The sequence below is a fragment of the Malaclemys terrapin genome, chromosome 6, assembly GCF_027887155.1.
Source record: "Malaclemys terrapin pileata isolate rMalTer1 chromosome 6, rMalTer1.hap1, whole genome shotgun sequence".
In the NCBI taxonomy this organism is placed as follows: domain Eukaryota; kingdom Metazoa; phylum Chordata; order Testudines; family Emydidae; genus Malaclemys; species Malaclemys terrapin.
The window spans coordinates 27,574,892-27,594,091 of NC_071510.1; positions in this window are offsets into that span (position 1 = coordinate 27,574,892).

Sequence of the window (19,200 nt, forward strand, 5' to 3'; positions counted from 1 at the left end):
ATGATTATCAATGGCGCTTGCAAGAGATCAAATGGACTGCACCTTTAATATTGCAAATGAGACTTGAGCTGCGCTGCCAGAAATAATAGGTCATTGCTTTATCTAACATGCCTAGTTCATTAAAGCAAAAAACAAATGGCTCTTGTGCCATTGTGGCATACTAGCAATAGAAACGTGGCTGCTAAAGAGAATCACAGATCCACCTAGTCAGTCTCCCAAACCCTGATTCTCCTCAGGTGAACCCTGCCTATCAGCTGATAAATCCAATATACTGTCACTCTGACAGAAGCCAGTTCTGTGAACCTTAATTACCTTAGGTAGTAGAATTGTACTCTGTGAATAGTGCCATTCAGATCAATGGTACTGCTTACATAGTAAAGCACTAGAAGGGTAGCAGATTTATTTTATCTGTAAATTTAGCAGACAATATTATTCCTGGTGTAAATCTAATGACATCAGTGGAGTTACACCAATGATTAGTTGGTTCATTAAGATTAGCAGCTCCTACTACAGCATTGGCAGACTGTCCCCCATTCCAGTGACAGTTGGCAAGAATCTGCCCCTTTGGGTATCTTCAGCTTCCTATTACAACTGTCAGTTACGGAGATGCTGCATTTGATGTTCTCTCTTTTTTTGTCCAGATCCGTCTCTCATTAATGAAATTATTACAACTAACATTTACAGAACATCTAAAGAAAAAAAAAAACACCAAATACTGGCCAGTACCTACTTATAATTCAAGTGAACCAGCAATTTAATAAAAAACAACTCCTCCAGAATGTAGCCATAAGGAAAGAGTTTGCACAATCTGTTCATCTGCATAATTAGTAATTGAAGACCTGAGAACAGTTGGAACATTGCTGTGGGAGACCCAGGTCACATCACTGATAACATAAATAACAAAGATACAGCTTTCCAAAAACTGAAAACATCAGAATGTAACTAACAACAACCCTAATACAAGCACACAAAACAAACAGAAAGAGGAGAAACTCTCAAAGCCATGAAAGGCTATAAGACTACTGCAGAAAACAATCACTATGCCATAAATTACATCTGAGCTGTAAGAGAATAAAAAAATAAAAAGCAGGAAAAAATAATAGAGTCAAATTTAAAAAACACTGCAACTACAGATACATATTATACACCCAAAGGCACATGTGCACACACACAACATGCGAGCCAGACACGTATTTACAAGCATTCCAGTTAAGCAATAAAAAACAGTAATAAATCCCATTATTTTTAGTGATGTCTTAGCAGGAGTAATAATACTAGGAGAAAATATTCTCTTACTCACAATGCAATCCTCTCCCTTCAGCGTGGGTATCGTCGAAAAAATGCTCATGACAGAACGCAAGAGCACCTAGTGCTATGGTGAATGGTGCCTCAGAGGCAGATTGTGCATTACTCCATTTTTTAAGGGGGGAATAATCATGCACAAGCCGCTTGTGGATTTGCTTCTCTCCTCCACTCACAAGATATACTTTCATTAAAGATGGCCCTGCCCTGGAACATAGGATCTGGACCATCCAAATCCAGATTCATGTCATATGTCTCATCTACCACTCCCCTCTACCACCTTTCTCAATCATGGTGAACAACCAGCATCCTGTCTGTCACTGAGACCCATAATCGGGGTGTCATCTTTGATTTAGACCTGTCTTTAGGTCCCCACATCCAGGTGGTCTAAATCTTGCAGATTCTTTCTTGATAACATCTCTAAGTTACAGCCTTTCCTAGCCATCCAGACCTCTAAAACTCTTATCCAGGATCTCATCATCTCAATTCTCGATCACTGCAACATCCTTCTCTCTGGCCCTGACATATACAAACTTGTCCCATTCATATCCACTGAGGATACTGCTGCAAACTTTTTTCTAGCCTGTTGCTTTCACCATGGCTCTGCTCTCTTTGCCTTCTTCTACTGGCTTCCCCTTCTCTATCTCATCAAATATAAACTATTCGTCTTCACTTTCAAGGCCATTCTGGGTTGGCTTATCCCCACCCTACCTATCAACTCCCATTCACTACTGAAGTATCTATCTACTCCTGCCTCTGATCAGCCAATAATGTCAGCCTCCATTGCCCACTTGTTACATTTTTCAACAAGCACCTTTTTGCTCCTCCCATGCTGCCCCCTCTTGCTTGTGAGAAGCTTCCCACAAGCTTTGTGGATGTTAACTCATTATTCTACTCTAAAATCGTCCTTAGAACTCTCCTTTGCTTTGAAGCTTACAAAAAACTTGACAACAGTTAGGCTGCTGGTGTGCTGAGACCACTGCCCATCATGCTGACCAACATTATCTAATTGTCTCTTTGTACTCCCCCATCTGCCTGTATCCATCTGTTGTCTCTTGTCTTTGGGGCATCTTTTTGTTCTGTGTTTGTACAGCATGTAGCACAATGGGGTCCTGCTCCTAAGCATTTGGTTATACAAAGAATTAATAATAGTAATATCCAAACTTCAAATTGGCCACCCCAGCCCATCACCTCCTCAGAGGTTTCGTACCTGATTTATAAAATAAAAGCTTTACCAAACTAAAGTGGCCACCACTATGTGGTTTATCTGTATTTACTTGTCTATCTAATTCTGATGTCAGTAACAATGATGTAAATAAGAAATAACCTCTGCGGAAGTCTGTCGGTTTACACCAGCATAAAACCGGTGTGAGATGAGAATTAAGCTGAATGGGACTGGTTCACAAGGATTAGTTATCTTGAGCAAAATTTGCTTTTGGGGATCCAGCTTTAGACATCTTGTGCCTGATTATCAGAAGTGCTGAGGATTCAGAATGTCAACAGAACTCAGTCGAAACCAGGGCTGCCTCAGCACCTCTAAAAATCAGCATCAGGTAACAGGGTAACAGAGGAACTCAGAAATAAAACAAATAATATTCAATAAAAGGGGAAAATAAAAGCTATGCCAACTAGCAGTGGGCCCAAATGCAAACCAAATGAGTAATATTTAGCCAAAGGTTATCACAAAATGCTACAGTGTTTTTTTTTAAATAATAATATATAAATATTTACACGTAATCACAGTATAATGTATATAAACTCCCTCCCCCCGAAAAGCTGCCGCATCAGTTTCAGCTTTACTGTTTCTAGCGAACACTCTTTAGGGCTGGGGGAAAGTATTTAGCTCCCTCCAGAGCAGAGCATGAGAATTGTGTCACTATATGAGTGCCTGAAATGGGGGCTGAAACTAACCATTACAAAACAATGACACTGCCTGTACACAGAATGCTGTTAAATGCACTGAGTGAACAAACTAGGAAAAGGAAGGGGAAAAGTCTCTCATCACTTTCCATTACAGTGCTTCAGAGTTACCTGTAATAATGACAAGGCTAACACTGTTTCCCTAACAGAGAATGTGAAACTAAGCCCCATAAACATAATAACCTGCAGAACTGGCCTGCCATAAGAGAAGGAGTGGACTGTAACATTCAAATGCACAAATGGATTTCTCCCTTGGTTTACTGAGCCACATTACCACTACTGTGGACCTGGAGATACATGCCACAATCTAGCCTCAAGTTATTTTTCTAGAGAGAGAGAAAAAGAAAGAGACACACATACACAATATTGCTGCCATAATCCTCTCATTTTTGCAGTAGGCTGTAAAGCTCACACCTTCAGACTATGCAAAGCCACACAAAGAACCAATGGAACATATTTCTTTATCTTTAGTTTAAAATTACCCAGTTTCTGGATGCCCTCTTCACCAGCAGTTGAGTTTGTGTCTGTTTGGAGAAAGAATTCAAAATGGAGGTCAGATCACATATAGAATGAGCCCTTCCCACAGGTGTGACTATATTAACTAAAGCTGGGGAGGGAAACAGAACTAGGGTCCTCTGACTTTTAAAGCAACTAATGTAGAGTTAGTGGTGATCAGTTTTCAATGCATCCCTCTTCCCTTATTGTCATTGATTTCTCTCTCCTTTGCATTCTACAGACATATTTTGTAATAAAACAATACTGCATAAACATCCCAAATCTAGCTATAACTATTATTTACCACCTCCACTGACCATCACACAAGGCAGCGTGAAATGATCTGTGAAGACTGAACCCCACTCTCTTGAGTGTGTGCAATCAAGCAATTAGCTTAGATGTGAATTGGGGAGATGTCTGAGAAAGCCAATGAGAGAGAGAGAGTGCATGCAAGATAACCATCAAGTAGGGTGACCAGATCACCCAGGTCAAATATCAGGATGCGGGGCGGGGGGCGATGCGGGGGCAAGGCAAAAAAAAAAAAAAGGTGTCAGAGAAAAAAAAAACCCTCCTCCACAAGTGCTGGAGGGAGGCCCCGGAGCGGGGTGCTGTGAGTGAGGCGGCGGCTGTTCTCCCCCCCAGGCAGTGGGACTCGGGAGCAGCCGCTGCTGCAGCTCCCACTGCCGCAGGGGGAGGAAGTGGCCACTGGCCAAGCTCGGCGGCTGCGGCTCTGGCGCCCGCGAACCCCCCGAGCCTGGGCCTGCTGTGGCGACCCAGCGCACACGCTGCGTGTGCCCAGCCCCTGGCCAGTCATGTCTGGGCTGCTGTCCAGCTGGTGCTATCTCGTGGCGACCCTGGAGTGGGGGCAGCAGGCCCCAGGCCCTCCTCCCCCCCCCCGCGTCCTGCTTGGGTCCCGCAGGGGAACAAACGGGGCTGGGCTGCCGATGCCTCCGCCCCGGGATTGCACCAGCTGGGCAGCAGCCCTGACACGACTGGCCAGGGGCTGGGCGCAGTGTGCGCGCTGCTGGGTCCCCTCAACAGGCCCGGGCTCGGGGGGTTCGGGCCCGATAAAATCGGGACGTATGGTCATCCTACCATCAAGTAGTATGTGCATACTAGAATTAAGCTGTGTGTGTGGGAACTCAAAAGATGCAATGCAGTAGGGAACAAAGTGAGTCTGTAACATACTGGACTTAAGTAGCAGCCAGTATAACTTAGTGCCATGCTTGATAAAACTGGATGAAATACTATTGACTCAGTGCCTCCATGAGATATTATTCCCAGCTGGTCCATTCCTGAAGTTTACCCAGCAAGCTGACATCTAGCCTGTCTTCAAGTTCTGACAATTGCCTCTCTTCTGCTACCAAAACCCAACAGGCAACAAGATCTGCAGACAAATAATACCACTAATGAAATAGTGTCCTCCTTGTTCAGACCTGGGCATTGTAATCACAATTTCTCAACAACATTTTGAGATCTTCACTGAAGGGTTACCAGGTGTCCAGAACACCCAGTCAAAAAGGGACCCTCCCCAGCCTGGTAAAAATGAGCGAGTGAATGAAGGTGGGGGAGAGCGAGTGACGGAGGGAGGGGGGATGGAGTGAGGAGGGAGGGCTCAGAGAAGGGGCAGGGAAAGGGTGTTCAGTTAGAAAGTTGGCAATCCCCTCAGCACAGGTATAAATGGGTGTTGCACATGCTTGCTGTTGACATGAATCTGATCGCACTCATACTAGTGTAACTTGACTGACTTCTGTGGAGTTACTCCATATTATACTATTGTAACTGAAATCAGAATCAGGCCCACAGCATTAGAAGAAACAAAAAAAATTTAAAGGAAACATGAACTATAGCTTTGTGGAACAGCAGGCCACCTACACAGTCTGAAGAAATAAATTCAGAACAGTATTTGATTTTGAAACTCACATGTGATCGCATGAAGTGTGCAAAAAAAAAAAAAAAGTCACCATTACTCATACCCCAGGAACATGGAAGATTCTATAGAGGGCATCTCTGCAAAAATTGCTGCAACATTTACCACAGACAAAACCAAAACAATCTGCTCAGTATTTTTAAAGATACACCAGCCTGTCTCACGTGAACGTATGAAAGAGATTGCTAGAGAAAGTGGGAAGCTGCCACATCACCTGCAGTCTTTACCCAGCCCCTCGTACACCCCAAACAATTGTGGAGGAGCAAAATTAGCCTCTTAAGGCTCCCCTTTCTCACAATGCCAGCAGTTGTGGGGCAGGATCCGATCATGATTGTGTGACTGTGATAGTGGATGTCAGCAGGTTACTGTTAAAAAAAAAAGTATATCATTGGGAATTTTGAGGGCTACAACCTTCTAGAATTCAGTGTAGATATGCCAATTTTAATCTACTGAAGATCCAGCCCAACGTCTTGTGAAGGGCAACTACAGCTTGGAATGGAGGGTGTTATCTTCTGTGGTTTATTAATGGAGTAAAATAAAGCCATAAGTTTGCAAAGTCATTTGAAGGGAAAGTACCACCTATTCAGACATAAATAATCATAATAATTAGCACTTGCACTGCATTTTTAATCTCCAAAGTGCTTTACAAACATTAACCAACTGATCAAAAAGCAAGAAACCATTCCCCCTAGGTAAACTGTGAATATCACTGGAAAGGCTGTTAAACTTGCAAAACAAGTGAGCATTAAAATTAGTTCCACTTAAGTGAATATCTAAAGTTTGACCGCAGCCATCAGTCATGATGTAAACTCATGGGAATGCATTTCAAGAAAATCTAATCTTTACAGGCGTCATAGAAGAACCAGTATGTAAAGTACATTGAATACTGTGGGCCAGATCCCATAGCTCCATTGATTTCCAAACAATTTGAAATCTACTACTATGAGATGGGCCAAAGCAAAGGCCTGGATCTCAGCATCTCAGAACTTTGAATATGAAATCTAGATTGAATTTTGTAGTTTGGGCTCCTCCCTAATCACAGTCTATTACACTACGCCTCTACCCTGATGTAACGCTGTCCTCAGGAGCCAAAAAATCTTACCACGTTATAGGTGAAACCGCGTTATAGCGAACTTGCTTTGATCCGCCAGAGCGCGCAGCCCCGCCCCCCCGGAGCGCTGCTTTACCCTGCTATAACGTGACCCAATATAACGCAGTAGAGGTGTATATAAATTACCGATGGCTCATCGGACCAATAATATAATAATAATGAGGGTATTTTGACTAGGACTGTCAGCTGTTCTGAGCAGGGCCTGTCAAACACACCTTATGCGCTATATACAAAGACTGACAGTTATTTAAACAAATGTGTTATTCAATAATATATTTTAACAGTACAAACTTAAAGTCCTCTAACTGCAAAGTTAAAAACCGTCATTTAAGTCAGTGCTGTCCAGTCTTTTCAGCCTGAGGAACAAACATTATTTCAGAAAGATCAAGGGGCAACCATCCATGCATTGAGGCAGATTCTCTGGCCTGTTACATTCCCTTTGTGCCACTGAGGCATTGCAAAGGGAGCAAAAGCTCCTGTACCAACCCCACTGGCCACACTTTCTTCCCTTCTCCGCAATGCAGCAGCCAGCAGGAAGAGCTGCTGAGCAACGACCACGGGGATGGAAAAGCCGCTGTTTTCAGAGCACTGTGGCTCACATGAGAGCTGCTCCAGAGGCTGCAGGGGAAGCAGTAGGTGGCAGTAGAGGAGGTTGTGTCCCATACCTCCTCCCTAGGGTGATGGGGCTGATTCAAACACAGTTTTAAAATGGCGAGGCATGGCTCAGGAAGCACACTCTCCATTCATAACCAAATACGCCTTTTACTTCTTAACTTACTTGCCCTTGTGGCCAGAATTAAGAGCCTTGATGACCACAAGTGGCTCCTCTGTCCTAGATTTGATATTCCTGCTGTGTGTGGTATGAACAGGCTGTATATTCAGGGCCAGATCCTCAGTTGGTGTAAACTGGCATTGACTCTGTCACTAGAGCCCCTCCCACCCTGTTAGTGTGACTTCTTAGAGCTTTCTTAGAGCCAAGCTCACTTGAGTTCAGGGAACCCCAGGCTAGGCAAAGTCCCAAGAATCAGAACCAGGGAACCCAGAATAGACTAATAGAAAGTACCACTGCTCTGTTTTCCTGCCACAGTCTCTAGAAGCCTGGAAATGAATGGGTCTGATCGGAAGGAATGGGGAACAGAGACAAATAACTGCTAACTGTCCATTGGCTAGAGTAACCATTTCATAAGGTCCTACCCGGACATAATTAGTACTTAAATGAAAAATGTCTCTGGATGTTATTGTTCCATTGATTGCAAACCGATTAAGGGTTGGTGACCCACCCATCCTCTGTCACCCTCATCAAAAGCAAATTTGCCGGAAGATTTTCTGCTCAAGTTCTCAGTCCCTTGGCAGGATTACTCATCTACTGAGCCAGTCAGCTGCTTCATTAAGAGTCAATGCCAGGTGGACAGATTTGATGGCAAGGAAATGGTGTTCTGCCCAGTTAAGCAGCTTTCTAGCCTCAAGCCATAAAGAGGAGCTTCCTGGCCCTCCTTCCTTTTGTGGGCTATTGCAGAAATATTGTCTGCCTTAGGAGTATTGTTTACCTGTAGCTAAGTTACAGACTATACAGGTTCATGTGCAGGACTTGATGATTTTGTCTGAGTTTACTTACTTTATCAATGGAAATTGGCATAAGAAGAATAATGGAGGTCACTGAAGAAGATAATCCTTGCTGAGAAGAACACCACCAAAGTGAGTCAATTGTGTATCTAGTAGAGTTTAATATTTCGGAAAGGTGTGGGGGAGGAAGTCTGAAACTCAGATTTCTCTGGTCAGCGGCTACTATGTTATCACTCTCTTGTCTGTAATAACACGGATACTAGTTCTAGTTAAATATCTGTGGCCCTACATGGGACAGAATTAGAGAATAGTGCCAAAAAGCCTTTCTTAAATTTAGTTAATATCTCCAACTACACCCTCCATATTTATCAAAACACAAACCAGAGATTTACATTCACGTAAGGAAAAACTATTTAATATTTCAGTTCAGGATCAACCAACCAAACTCAAAATAGAAAAGGCAAGGGCGGGTTTTCTTAAGACCAGGAGGCACTGCTGTGTCAAGCAGTATTGCTAAGTCCAAAGTAAATAACCTACACCACTAAGGCTGCTTAAAAGAGCTGCTTTGCTCCAGAAGCTATAGTAGAAAAGACTAGAATCTCTATTTGGTCACAGGAAAAATATCAACATTAGGTTGAGAGGAGGGAGAAATTGCACCCTTTTCTCCAGAAAGGAAATTGATTGGCCATGGCAATCACTTTTAGCTTGGATGTGTAACAGTGAAAAATTCTAAGGGAAATATGTTTTGTTAGCAAAAGAGTGGGGTGAGAAGTGCTGGCAGTTCATATTTTCAGTGCACGACTCTATTGGTGGGTACCTACTGGATTTGATCTGAAGTACCTGAAGTCAAACGGGAAATCCATCACTGCACTTTTGCCATGACTGATTTCTGATACAGCACAGGAAGGGGGCCAAAATAGGAGTGAACATTCTTTTCTATGTCTAGTTGTTTCATCTGATTAAACATCAGGAGTTGGTGAAACTCTTATTTACAAATAAGATTTCTTTAAAACATTGGCTGTTTTTTCTTTAGCATATAGTTTGTGACCTATTCCTGATTTCTTCTAATGTATTCATTATTTGTAATAATTTACAGAATAGTTTTGACTATATCTGGTCCCTGTTTTTCATTGGAAAATAGTTTTGAGATGTTTTCCAATCAGCTCTACTTCTAATTGCCTGCTAAATGTTTGCAAAATGTACTCTTCAATTTTTTAAATCATGTTGTATAATCAGCCACCTAAATCACATGGTATAGTTTCTGTTCCCTGATTGGATGACCAAGTTTTTAAATAGGAGAAGAACTGATGACAAATAATGAATTTTCCTAATAAATTTTAATAAATTATTTGATCTAAAGACTCGTGCAACTTTGGGGATTCCCACAATATTTTTATGGTTGCCCGGGTGTTGTCCATATACTTGCAAACTACTCGATTCCATTAATTGGAGCAAACTAAACTCATCAGTTCTATTCACAAAACATTCATGAATCTGGTTTGGGGGTTCGTTTGTCTATTTTTTACAGTTCTGCCAGGTCCAGTCATTTGTGATCTGGCAAAGCCATTGGTCTGAATTGATAGATTGATAATGATCAATCTATCATATCTATCTATCATGACATATATGCATACTGTATACACCGTGGAGATTCTAGAGTAGTTCTTTGTTAATTTAGGACATATACAATTGGTAAGTTAGAGATCATGCTGAATAGAAAGCAGGTTAGAAAACTGCACCTTACGTAACTCCTCTTTGCAGCTAGCAAGGTGACAGATAATTTTATTCCCCCCACTCTGTGTACTCCATACTCTGAAAAGGAAATACAAGGGGAGCCTACAAGGTATTGAATAGCACTATGCAGTGCAACTCCAGTTAAGTGGTCCTGAAGGACATTCAAAACCTTTGGGAAAAAGTCAGGACACACACTCACTGATCTCTGGAGATCTGATTCAAAGCCCTTTGAATATAGTGGAAAGGCTCCCACTGATGTCAATGGCCTTCGGATCAGTGCCTGGGTCCCACAATGTTGGAGCCTGATGAACTATGGAAAACGCCAGCCAGCTTGCCCATGACAAGATGACATTGGTGAGGCCGCAGTCTCCCAAGCCCAGCATGCAGTGAAGACAGGTGGCCATAGTCAGCCAGCTTGCCAGGAGAAGACCACACTCTGGGCATGATGGCCTGGAACACAGTGGAGACAGGAAAACACATAAGGGCCTAACCAAATTTGGGCTAACCAGCAGCCTTGGTTAGCTAGGGTTTAATTAATTGGAACTATACCATGTTGCAAAATAAACGAGTATTGGCTATATGACTTGAAGACTGTTTTTTATCTTGAATATATTGTATGCTGGGACAATAGAAACCGCAAGGTCAAAACGTGAGAGATGCTACCAAAATCCCCAGCTGAAGTGAAGCCCAGGTTAAAAATAATAGATATTAAAGCTGTGAACCCCTTACTCCCACTGGTGAGCAATTACTCACATGAGTATTCTCAGTGGAAGTCAAAGGGGCTATTTTTCTGAGTATCTGCTCAGTAATAGGAGTAAGAGGTTCCCAAGCTGGCCCTCAGGAATTTGCTTATGTATAATATAGGAATCAGCAAAAGTGAATAGAGTCAGAATCAGTGCACTAGCCTAGCGAGGAGGGCATTAAACTAGGTTCAAAAGGGTCAGGTGACCAAAGTCTACAGGTAAGTATAAAACAGGTGACCTTGAAAAAGGGCTGGAAGTTGTGGGGGGAAATTACAACAGGGTCATAGAAGCAATAAGTGGGAAAACAGCTAGGAAATCTGTTCAACATCTTAGATGTCCATACATCAGGGGTTCTCAAACTGGGGGTCGGGACCCCTCAGGGAGTCGCAAGGTCATTACATGGGGGTCAAGAGCTGTCAACCTCCACCCCAAACTCCGCTTTGCCTCCAGCATTTATAATGGTGTTAAATATATTAAACTGTGTGTTTAACTTATTAGGGTCACATTCAGAGGCTTGCCATGTGAAAGGGGTCACCAGTAAAAAAGTTTGAGACCCACTGCCATACATAAATGCAAGGAGTACGGGGAATAAACCGGAAGAACTGGAGGTCTTAATACACAAGCTGAAGAATTGCTAACGATGAATACAAAAGAATAATGCAAGCATGTAGGGATAAAAGCAGCACTGGTGAGGCCTCAGCTGGAGTAGTGTGCAGTTTTGGGCACCACAATTTAAGAAAGATGTGGACAAATAGGATGGAACATATTGGAAAGCAGAGCAACAAAAATTGATAAAAGGATCAGAAAACTGGACCTATGAGAAAGGTTGAAAATACTGAGCATATTCAGTCTCTTTAAAAAGAAGAGAAGGGGGACCTGCTCAAAGTCTTCAAATATGCTAAGGACGGTTATAAAGATGATGGTAATCAATTATTCTCCGTTTCCACTGAAGGTAGGAACAAGGTGTAATTGGCTTGATCTGCAGCAACGGAGATTTAGGTTAGATATTAGGAAAATATTTCTAGCTATAAGGATACTTAAGTACCAGAAAAGATTACCAAGGGAGGTTTTGGACTTCCCATCCCTGGAATCTTTTAAGAATAGGTTGGCCAAACACCTCTCGGGAATGGCTTAGGTATACTCAGTCCTGACTCAACTCAGAGGGGAGGTTAGACTAGATGACCTCTCAAGGGTCCCTTCCAGCCCTACCTTTCAATGATTTTCATTATACCTAATGTATATATTTAATCTAGAATAGAGTTTTGTTATTGCTGCCAGCAAATGCCTTTTGGACAAAATGCAAACCTGAGCACCTGACCATTTGTGGTTATTAAAGATCCCTTAGCCCTTTTTGCAAGATTAGGGAGTGTTATTGGAAGCAGAGAAAGAACTGACAGGAAGGGGATTGCAACGCATGACAGTTCTTTCTCTGCTTCCACAGTTAGGTCTGGTGTCTTGGCCAAATCTCAGCATGGGTAATTACACTCCTCCAATTTACTTGCCCATGGAGTTTCAATTGAATCGCTTATTTTTCATTTCCTCATCCTAAAAACACTGTTTTGTTTTTTTCTAGACCATAATAGCTGCCATGTTCAACCTCAGAGATAGTTGCATGTCAGTGATGGTTGAACTCATCAATATGTACACACAGTCAGTAAAGAACTTTAAGCTGTTTCTGGATAAAATGTGTTTATAACTACAAGGTACTATAACAAGTACAGCACAACATAATGTGTTACATAGAAAGGGCCTGATTCTGTTCTGTACTCTGGTGTAACTCCATCAATTTCAATGTATTTAATGTCAATTCAATAAGCCTTATCTGTACAGTATGTATCTATTTGTGTATTTATTTATTTGTCTGCCTTTTCGCTCATACCCACTACCTTGCTCTCTCACTCACACAAACACTCACGCACACACACACATGCATGCTAAGCATTAAGTTAGAATGACCTCGATTTAAGAAACAGACTTAGTGGGTGGCAATTTTTAAAGTAGCTTAACACAAAACACACAACAGAACTATAAAAAATCCTCTGGTTACACTGTTTGGCACTTAATGGTTTGGATCCATCCCAAAGCCAAGCCACTGAAAAATCCTCCCACTCCAAGGGCTGCACAAGGTGACAAAGCCTCCTCTAAGAAACATAAACTTTACTTGCACTGCTCAGCCTGCCAATTGTTCTCATCTCGTAAATCACAAAGTCTGTGAACGTGCTTGGGGACTAGTATGGGGGAGGAGTTGTGAAAAGTTAAACTGTGGTTGGTGAGGCAGTCACTGGGTATTGGAGTCAGTGTGCTCAATACACGACAGAGCAAGCACCCTTTAAACATTTTGCTCAGCCAGGCAAGCAGCACCAGGAAAAATCATTTTCCAATTAGTCAGCAGGTTTCAGCTTCATTAGCTTCTAGATCAGATTTGCTACCATTCAAAAATGCATCAAGAGACAACGCAGGAAGAATTAAATATCTTTACTGGAATCTGAAGTCTGTAAGGAGGTGAAATTAGATTAGCTCCATGGAAATGGGAAGGGTTTACATTACCAGAGGGGCTCTACCTGTCTCTAGGCTTAACAATGAACAATGCCTTTAGCATATGGCATTACAATGTATTAGTGATCAAGTGTGATTAATTCTAATATATCCTCTTTTGAACCTCAGTGGCTTGTTAGGTGAAGAAAAAAAAATCTGCTGTCCCCAATGTGTCAGGTGAAACTCTCATTTGAGGTAGGACTACCATGTGGAGCTGTGCCTCCATCTGGTGACTTCCTTTTGTGAGATTCAACCAGAAGGTGTTTTAATGAGGGTGGTTTTTTTTTTTTTTTTTTTTTTTGCAGACACCACCTGCCACTGATTTTTCTTTTTAAAAAGGTATAATTGAGGGTTGGTTTTACAGTATGGCTCAAAATCCTAACCTTGGGAATTCATCTAGAAATGCAAATCTGGGTGGGATGTAATAATCCTGAAATGCCATTTTGGTTTAGAGTGAAGTGGTTATACAAATTTGTGGTTGGCTAATTGCAACCAGTTATATGGTAGCTTCCCCCTTTTCAGATGGATTAATACATGTGTCATCTCAAAATTAAATATCTAAGCTGATGGTGACCATATGTCTCCATTCAGTTGCTTGCATATGCAAGAAATAGCAAAAATGCAGTCAGTTCATAGGACTGGGAGGTTTGCATTACTAAGGTATAAATGGTTTTGATTTCATGCACACACACAATCTTATTAAAGCTGAATTCTAAAATGGTTTTATTAAGTAACTGTAGGAATGGGTGAACTGGTTCAGCTAAAATTAAAAAAACAAATCCAATGGGAATCTTCCCTGACGTTCAAGAAAATTAATCTGTTTCCCCTACCACACATCTTCCTGGCAAGTTCTGAGCCTGCTGCTGCTGCCGCCTAGGGGGGAAACTGAATTCATTGGATGCCTCAAATCTAACATGACATGGGACTTCAAGGTGCATGTACATTCTGGATTACTTATCACAGAAACCCCAGAGGCAGCAAGAAAGCACTGGTGCCTGCTGCTCCTTTGGCAAGTGCAATAAAATCTCCTTTCTAAGGGTTGGATTGTGAGCTTAGAGTCAAGCCTGAGTAAGTGAATATCTACACTATCCCAGAAGTGGGGTAGAACCACATTGTGACTCTGAAAGTCAGAATCTCACCCCTGCATCCCCCTTGCTCCAGGATGGACGTATTCCAGCACTGGCAGAGTTTACTTGTCTCTCCCTGCCGAGTCAAGGGCTTAACCAATGCTCCACTCAATCTCCATCCTTGCCCACCTATCTATGCAATTAAGGGAGCTCTGTATAGGTATGTAGCAGGACTGAAGAGTAAGCCCTAGGACAGCTGCTATTAAAAAGGGGCCACATCAAGAAGGGAGGGTGTAGAGCCTCTCCCCCAAGTACAATGCTTCAAGGAGACAGGCTAAGCAGCCTTCCTCAAGTCAAGAAGATGCATAGCTATCATTGGAGTACAATGAGTGGAGCATAACCCTCCTTCCTCAAAGAATGCTGCTACCATCAGATACTGTTCCCCTACAATAAAGATAAATGCTAGGGAGGAAGGGTGGTGAGAGCTGAGTATCCGCAAGAAGTCTGAATAAGCTTCACATACATACCTCATTTGTTTGATACTTAGCCAAATTACCTCTTGAGCAAGGTTGAGCACAAGTGACCAAGTGGAAACCCTGAGCTGAACTGTCTCACAACTACTGGGTATTTGAGTTTAGGGTTTTGGTTCAACACTTCTGGAGGTCAGAACCAGACGCAAAGTATTTGGGTCTGGCAGTCTGGTTCAGAAGCCACTTATGCTTTTTGTTCGTCGCACATTGTTCCAGGAGATTTAAAATAACAAAAAATTAAACATGATGGGCTCACTTTTTTTAAAGTATTTTGTACCTCTGTAACTAATAAAATGATTAAATTAATGTCAGCAGCATATGAAACCACCTGGATATTTGACAAGAACTTCACAGTCACCATCTTATCATAATCTTCTAAAGTTAGGCCATTTTTTAAATGATAATTTCCCTAAATTGGTGAGGTCATACCCACCTCATGATATTCCCAGGGTTTGGGTATTACATTCAATATCTACAGCTATGCAAGAGTTTCATAATGAAACCTGAAACTAAGCAAAATGTGGGTGGTTCCAGGTGTCATTGCCCACTTTGCCTAAAGGTTTGTAAACCTTCTAATGCACTGGGCCCAGCTCCTCAAAGTTGTTTAGACACCTAACTCCCATTGAAATCAACAGAATTTGAGCACCTAAACACCTTTTAGCATCTGGGCCTAGGACTATGTTTCAGCTGAATCTGGGCTTCAGGGGATGCTATGCAAAACCTGGTGGCTTTGGCAGAGTTTTGCTTTAAGATTTTGGATTTGATTAAACCAGAAAATTAAATCAGAATTCAGATGATGCTGAGCTTCACACAACATTAGAATAATTTTACGCAAAGTAATACCTCATACCAGGAGATTAACTCTACCTCCTAACTCAATGAAACAATGGGAAAACTCTGCAAAGGAATACTCGCCTTTTTTCCCTAGTGGCCTAGTCCATTCCTTGAAGTTTTGAAACAGAAATGGGCTAAGTCCTCTAAAAATGAATCATGTGAAGCTCCTGGCTCACAGAACTCCACTACACTTTTACTGTGCAGCTAAATAATTATCATCACAGGCATGCACTGTGCTGCCTTCCTTATGTGTGCATAGTACAAGCTTAGCAAGGACTGCATACAAAATGAGAAGTGCTGTATTGGAATCCTCAAAGGCTCAAAACTCAGCCAAATCAAAACCCATTTTTCTCTGCAACATCTAAAGGTATTTCCTCAGGGACTCTTTCCATGCCAAATGTCCATGGTTAATTCCCAGGCATTCTGAGGGTAGGGCCGTTCAAAGAATGGTTGAAAGAATTTCTTTAGCGGGAGGAAGTGGGGTTTCCACCATCACCATGCTCCTGGTAGTCACAGATGGCTAAGCCACTTCTGCGCTAACTTTCTAGTATTTTATATATCTATATATCTATCCCTCTTTCAGGTAGAGACAAAGGCTAGAAAAATTCAACATGAACTGTGAATGTTTCCGAAAGTTGTGACTAAAAACAGAAGGTTAGAATGGAAAAAGTTCCACAAACTTAACAGGAGCAGTAATTAATACCTCCAGCATAATATATACTTATGTGGCAGATGCCATTTGTTTCATCTGATCTGTGAAGAGAGGTAGAGGGATCAAGCTATAGGTTGTAGCATGGGGATATAATCACTTGATTATGTGCTGCTACTTGGTAGAAGGGATGAGCTGATTACAAATACAAAACCCAAAGCCAAATTCACAGAAGTGACAGGGCCCTTACCAAATCAAAAGCAAATAAGTAAATAAATATGGGACCCATAGGAATCTACGTTGTGTGATACATAGCAGGCATTCCCTTGAAATTCCAGATATTTGAGGCAAATTCATGTCTTATAAAATGGCAACAGTACATAACTTGCTCCCAAAGTCAGTATAATATTAAAGTTTTCATTTAGAAAGCACATGAGGACAAGCATTACTTTGAATAATGTTAGTTTCTGTGGTATGTTGCCCAAAAGGCAAGAATTTGCATAGCTTTAATGCTGGATTTAACTTGAGCCTTCGGTAATAGGAGTTTAGCCAACTACACCATGGAGCAATCCAAATTACTTTCACAAGGCTCGTAATGTGTCATTCATTAAGAGACTCTCTTGGCGTCCAGTGTGGGTGTCCTCTTGCTCTCCCATAGAGCCTGAGGCAATAAAGGAGATGCCAAGCCACTAAAATAGCTGAGCAATAGAAGCCACTGTGGTCACAGGGCTAATGCCAACACCAACGGCATGTACCAACCAAACTGCAGATGTTAACTTTAGCTATGTAACTCAGCATGTGGGCCTTTCAGATTAAATTAGCTGAAAAATTAGAAAAGTTTTCATCCTCTAGCTTGTGTGTCTAAATAGGCCCATAAGTCACAATCACTCTAATTCATCTTTTAATTTTTCTTCATTCCCCACTCCCCCCCACACACCTTTTTAGCAGACTGATTTTTACAGGCTCATGTAGAGTCCAGGGATGTTGTGTCAGGAATAGTCTCCCTTTGGTATGTAAGTACTCTGACAGTGTTGGTAGGTATACATCTCTAGAGATGAGTTACTATGGTCAGTAGTATAAACACAAAATTGAGGCTCAGTGAAATAACTGAACTGCAATCTGCTCTATTAAGTCTTTTTCTACAGACAATTTAGTATTCAAAGGCATACATTGTTTAAGCAGGATGGTGATCCTACCCTTTTCATTTACCTGAGCCACTCGGGACCAGGGTAAATTAGAAGAAACCCCACTGAATTCAATGGGTTTCACCAGGATAAAATCAGTATGCCACCTTTGATACGTTGATTTTTAGTGAGCACACAGGAGAGTAGAGTTTTAACAAATACCTAGTGCTGATTGAATAGTTTGCAACAAACTATTTAGCTGCTTAATTTGGCCTCTTTTCCGGCAAGCAGGTGACAATTTCCTTAAATTCATGTTATTCAAAATTCTCTTTTTTTAAATTTAAAAATTGATTGCAAACAGGTTTTGATTTTTTGCTATTTGATTTGTGCTGATTAGTAAGATAAATCATATAGTATTGGCTCTGTTTCCTGATTGGATGAATGCCCATGCACTGCCAACATGAAGTTTTACTTATGTGAATTCCAAATTTTAATTTCTGCAAATATCTGTGCACGTGACTGATCTTTGCTTTGTAGTCATACCACTAAAACCCAATTTCATGAATACTGATTGAAAGCGAACACGAAAAGGGCATGAGCATAGCAAGAGCAAGTTCATTTTCAAACGATAACAGCTTAGAAAGAGAGGTATATAGTATATATCAGGGCTGAAGTAGAGATAAGCTTTCAAGTGATGAGACCCAAGGATTACACAAGCACATACAGAGATATGTTGTATCTATGGGATAATTTCATGATCCATGTTTACTAGCGAACAACTGTATCCTGGGCTAAATAAACTCCAAAGCTGAATGCCGAGTTGTCTGTCAGACAAGGCTATAGTTATTACTGGATTACCAGACAGCATCCTCGAGTTATTATTATCCTGAACACTGCTCTTCCTCCATCTGTCATGTTCTCTATCACATAGAAAGGCTTAGTTCCTGTAAAAGGGCCAAGTCAATACCCGATCCTCAAGAGAACACAAAGGCCCTGAATTCATGTTCAAACTCACTCCCTTCCTGGAGTGTGGCTTTATTGGTAACTCAGAAATAAGAACACCACAACACAAACCTCTGCCTAACTCTTAAGTTTCCTTCTCAAGCTTGACCCTAAGATTTCTCTCTGGGAACTAATCCAATGGCCACGGGTGGCCAAAATAATGGTGGCGGCTGTAAATCTCCCACTGATCACATTTTCAAAAGTGAAAGACAGGGACTATGATCAGGAGTGGCAGGGATGTGTTTTTCTGGGAGATAAAGATTAGTGGGGAAGTGGAAAAGAAAAGGGTCTCTCCCATCTCCCAGCCCTTCTCCCATTCCAAATGAAAAACTGCGACATTCTACTATAATGGACAGTGTGATGAAAAGAATGTATCCCTCTGTGAGCCCTTTGCTGTTCACTCCTAGTTCCAACCTCTCTTTCTCCAATCCAGGTCTTACCATATTGCCTGCACTACTGTGTCTCCCCCACCACACTTCACCAGTTCACCCATACCTCATTCAACCCTGCTAGCTCAGAAATTCCTCTGGTCCCCTCAGCAAACTCCAGCATAATCCTCACCAGTTCAAAAAACCCCTCACAACCTTATACCCCAGGCTAAGACTTCCCTTTTCGTACCTTCCACAGTTCAGCACTATCTCCTCTCCCATCTGACAACCCC